This window comes from Triticum dicoccoides, unplaced genomic scaffold, assembly GCF_002162155.2.
Source record: "Triticum dicoccoides isolate Atlit2015 ecotype Zavitan unplaced genomic scaffold, WEW_v2.0 scaffold106322, whole genome shotgun sequence".
In the NCBI taxonomy this organism is placed as follows: domain Eukaryota; kingdom Viridiplantae; phylum Streptophyta; class Magnoliopsida; order Poales; family Poaceae; genus Triticum; species Triticum dicoccoides.
This window is the reverse complement of record NW_021173059.1, coordinates 737-5,889: the sequence shown is the minus strand read 5'-3', so window position 1 is coordinate 5,889 and position 5,153 is coordinate 737. Positions and strand designations below refer to the sequence as shown.

Sequence of the window (5,153 nt, the reverse complement as noted above, 5' to 3'; positions counted from 1 at the left end):
TAGCAATAATGTCTCCCACGTCCTATCTCCGTCCCGATGGTGCGAATAGCGTTGTCGGAGGATGTGTGGAGGTGTGTCTCCGTCGGATCTCATGGGATTCGGTCGGTGCTGGTCTTCGGTGGATCTCTTTGGATCCAGTTTTTGTTTGTCTTCGTTCGTGTGGTTCCAGGTTTGATCTTTCCAATCTACAACTCTCTTCATCGGCGATGGTTGCTGCTCCGGTGTGTTGGTCCTTTGGGGCCTTAGCACGACGACTTCCCGACTGTCTACTACAACAAGGTTTGCCCGGCTCCGGTGATGGAGGGGTGATGACGGCGGCGCGCCTTCGGCTCGCTCCAGTGCTTGTAGTCGTCGCTAGGTGGTCCATAGACCTAGTTGTAATTTTTATTACCTATTGTGTTCTCTGTACTGCCATGATTGATGAATAGATTGAAAATTTCTCTCGCAAAAAAAAGGAATAAAAGAAGGAAAAAAGCAAGTACTATATCACAACGGGTGGAGCAGCCAAGTGGTTGATGCGCTTACCTTTGAGTGCATAGTTCGCTTGTTTGAAACTTCTTGCTTGCACATTTTTTGGGAGTTTAAAGAAATAAAATTGTATATGGGCTGGCCCAGGTAAAGCGCTATCAGCTCCAGTTAACAGAATGCAACTTAAGGCGCCGAACAAGAAATGCCAGAATTTGCCAGGTAATGCCAGAATTTGCCCCATGATTAACGTAGGGAGTATAAATCTTCTCAAGTACCATCTCAAACAACTCCAGATTGTAATATAAAAAACAAAACACACCCCTGTTTGGGCCATTTGAACGGTATGTTCACACAGTAGTATAATATATCTATAAATTGCCAAGCAACAAGGATTTTGCATTGAACCAGATGGTTGGTCCTTTCAGCGTAATCATTGTGGAGAACATTATGCACTCTATCTAAGGCACAATGATGAAAATAACATAAAAAAATGTTGATGAAAGGAGTTATGGTTGTAAAGTACATAATCTGCAACACGTATAGAAGCATGATGAAAATTCATAATGGTGTGAACTATATTCATGACAAAGCATAATATATGAATCTTAGGAAGATGCATCCATTAGTCATCCAAAAATGATAAAATTTCATTAATTTTGAAGAAAATCATGAATTTTAATAAAGTTCAGGAATTTGAAAAAGCATTATTGATAAGGTAAAAGTTCACGAATTTGAAAAGTCCTGGATGTTGAACAAAACTTTGCGGATTATAAAACATTCGTTAATTTGAAAAAGTTCGCAGAGTAGAATAAAAGTTAATGGATTTGAAAACAAGTTTGCGGGTTTTGTAAAATTATCACGAATCTGTAATATATGTTAGTAGATTAAAAACAAAGTTCACGAATTTGACCAAAAAAAACATGGATTTGAAAAAAGTACACGAATTTGTGGAAAGTGCATGAATTTGAAAAGTGTTCATGAATTTGAAGAAAGTTTGTGAATTTTCAAAGGTTTATGAGTTTTAAAAAAGTTTGCAAATTAAGAAAAGAAAAGAAAAAAGGAAAAGAAAAAGAAGACAAAAAAAGTAAAAAAAAGCTGGAGAAAAACTGGACGAAAAAACAGAAACGCACTGCCTTTTTTAGCGTTACACTTGCCACGCAAGAAAAAAAACTAGAAGTAAGTGTGCACAACAAGTAAGTTGTTGTTGTCTCCACCTCGGTCTCTTATTTTTTTGATGGTTAACAGAAAATAAAAGAAGTAAATAGGCCAAGCCCAGGACAGAGGGGGTCGCGAAGTTGCCAGAATAGTAGAAAACAACGCTAAAGGCGTGAAATAGAAATAAATATCAGGGTACGGTCAGACACGAGTTTTTTCTTTTTATTAAGGCCAATAATTTTTTGTCTAACAGCCAAGCGGCCCATGGGCGTGCTGGATTCATGATTTGTGGGGCTAGCCTGCAAAAAGTGATTGTTTAAAAGCGTGGCCGTACAACCGAACCGGCCTTGGGCCAACCCATCACTTCTTCTTTTTTCTCCATTTAATACCCAAAAAAAAGGGTGTGCACACCATGATTCAAAACGTGACGCTCCAGTTTTATCAACGAACACATTGAGCAAATCGCCCATTACACCTGATGTGCTAGACTCCTTCTTTTATCTTTAAAATGCAACCCGTGAAAACCACAGTTATTTTCCCTTTTTTATTTGCGACAGTTGACTGGCTCATGTTGACTTTTGAATAAATGCGAAAACCAACAAAAACAGGAAATTCATTGAAATTAAAAAAACCCTGAATTCAAAAATATTCATGGAATTTTTAAATTTTGTTCATAAAGATGAAGAAGTTCATTATTGTAAAAAAATTCAATTTTTTAAAAAGTTCATCAATTTTGAAAAGAAAGTTCAATGATTTTGGGAAAAAAGTTCATAATTTTGAAAAAATAACCACAAACTTGAAGAAAGTTAATCGATCTGAAAATAGTCCATCGAATTTGAAAGACCGTTTATCGTTAAAAAAGGTCATCAAATTTGAAAGACCGTTTATAAATTTGAAAAAGTTCTTTGGCTTTGAAAAAAGTTCATCGAATTTGCAGAAGATTTGATCAAATTTTTAAAAATTCACATATTTGAAAAAAGTTCATCGATTTTGGAAAAGTTGTTCATGAATTTGAGTGAAAGCTCATGAATTTTGGGAAAAAAATTGATTTGGATAGAATCTTCACGTTTAAGAAAAAAGAAAAAGAATAAAGAAATAAAAATAAAAAAACCAAATTAATGTCCTGAGGAAAAAACACGAACTGAAGAAACGAATAAAAGAAGGAAAAAAACAAGTACTATATCACAACGGTTGGAGCAGCCAAGTGGTTGGTGCGCTTTCCTTCGAGTGCAGAGGTCGCTTGTTTGAAACTTGTTGCTTGCACATATTTTGGGATTTTAAAGAAATAAAATTGTATATGGGCTGGCTCAGGTAAGAGCGCTTTCAGCGCCAGTTAACAGAATGCACCTTACGGCGCCGAACAAGAATTGCCCGGTCGTTTGCAGTCCAGAATTTGCCCAATGGCGGTTGCAGGGGCCTTGTGACCTGAGAAGCCACCATGTGCGCAGGTTGTTGTTTACAAAAGAACAAGTCTGTCACGGCTCATGGCCACTTGTCGATCGTGTGGAGCCTGAGAAGCCACCATCATCGGTAGCACATGAGTATTTTCGTTAATTACTAGGTCGCCCCCTTCCCCTTCCCAGCACACTGTTTGCCTCTCTTAGAGCATCTTCAATAGATTATGTATATTTAGAGATGTAAAAGTAGGTGTTGTATAATTTACATCACTAAAAAAAAATTCTTTCTACATCTTCAAAAAAGAGTCAACTGATGATGTATATTTGATGTAAAACTATGCTCCAACAGATGATGTATAATAGATGATGTAAAATTAGTTCAGCGGCATGGCGGCGGAGGATTGTGACGAGCGGCGGCAACCGAGCTTGAGGACGAACGGCAGCGGCCGAGCTTGGAGACGAAAGGTGGGGCGGCGGACGAGCTTGGAGACGAGCGCCAGGGCGGCTAGTGAGCTTGAGGACGAGTGGCGGGGCGACGGCCGAGCTTGAGGACGAGCGGTGGGACGACGGCCAAGCTTGAGGATGAACGGCGGGCGGCGGCGGAGTGGCGAAACGGCGGCGATTTGGGGTGATTAGAGGTGGTGGGCGGTGGATCCGGTGGTGGTGGGCGGTTGATCCGGTGGAGGTGGGGGTGGGGAGGCCGCATTTGCCGGCAACGGGGTGCGACAGGCCGGCGACGCGGCGGCAGATCGTGGTAGGCGGCTAGTCGAGAATGCGAGGGGAAACTTTAGGGTGGTTGGGTTGGTGTGTGGCTAGCCGTTTTGCATCTGGGTTTACATCTCCGGCGGTCGGAGATGTAAATTTGTATCTCTAAATGTTGTATTTTACGTCACTTGGAGCAGGTGATGTAATTTTTTTACATGTACATCATCTTATTGGAGATGCCTTTTTAGGCCCGGGAGATGTAAAAGTTAATTATTTTTATATCTACTCATCTATTGAAGATGCTTTTATGATTGTGTGGTGCTATCACTCCTATAAATAAGCCGAAAGCCTCACTTCAGATGTTCATACCCAATAGCAATAGCAAAATTATTAAGGGAGATGGATCAGACCACAGCCACGCCCATGGTAGCCACCTCAAAAGCTGAGCTTCTGCAAGTCGATGCGGAGCTCTTTTGCCACACCTTTGCGTACCTCAAGTCCATGGCACTGAACAGTGCCGTGAAGCTCGGAATCCCAGATGTCCTCCACCGCTGCGGTGGCGCCGCGTCCTTGCCCGACCTGCTCTCCGCCGCCCCCCTCCATCCAAGCAAACGCCCCTACCTGTGTCGCCTCATGAAGATGCTGGCTGCGGCAGGGATCTTCACGGCCGAGGATGTTCCTGGAGGAGACGGGGCGCCCACCACGGTGTACCACCTCAACACGGTTTCCCGTCTCCTAGTGGAGGGCAGCTCATGCATGTCGTTCGTGTCGGCCTCCTTACGGCTGCACCAGTGGCTCCTGAGCGAGGAGGGGGCCACGACGGGCTCGCCGTTCATGATGGTGCATGGCGGGAGCTTGTATGGCGTCGGTAGCCGAGACCCCGAATTCAACGCCTTGTTCAATGGGGCCATGGGTGCGACCAGCGAGTTTGTCGCCGCCCTTGCTGTCCGTGAATGTGGCGAGGTGTTCGCCGGGATAACGTCCTTGGCCGACGTTGCCGGTGGGACGGCACCATGGCGAGGACCATCGCCGAGGCTTTCCCTGGTGTCAAGTGCTCGGTGCTCGGTGACAACAAGTACAACTCATCACAAACAGTGTTGTCACCTCTGAGACGTGCTTCCAACCAACTGCTGAAAGTCCTGATGTGTTCACATGTAATCTAGTCGTCGCACTGCTCCGGGTGTTTGGAGCGCAGACTGTTCTTGTGTTCATCGACATAAGGGGTCACCAAGGTAGAGTTCTGTAGAACTGTGTAGTGTGCTTGAGACCAAGAATATCCGTCCCTACATATTATTGAGTCCCCTCCAAGCGTGTCTTTTCCAGTCAGTCTCCCCTCATACCGTGATTTAGGGAGATCTATCTTCTTAAGGCCAGAAATGAAGTCAACACAAAACCCGATGACATCCTCTGTTTGATGGCCCATGGAGA

The 5,153-nt window shown here is 43.6% G+C and overlaps 1 pseudogene; it reads left to right on the top strand.

The window, feature by feature from the left end:
* The first annotated feature begins 4,124 nt into the window (after positions 1-4,124).
* Positions 4,125-4,800, top strand: LOC119342823 (annotated as a pseudogene).
* The last annotated feature ends 353 nt before the right edge of the window (positions 4,801-5,153 follow it).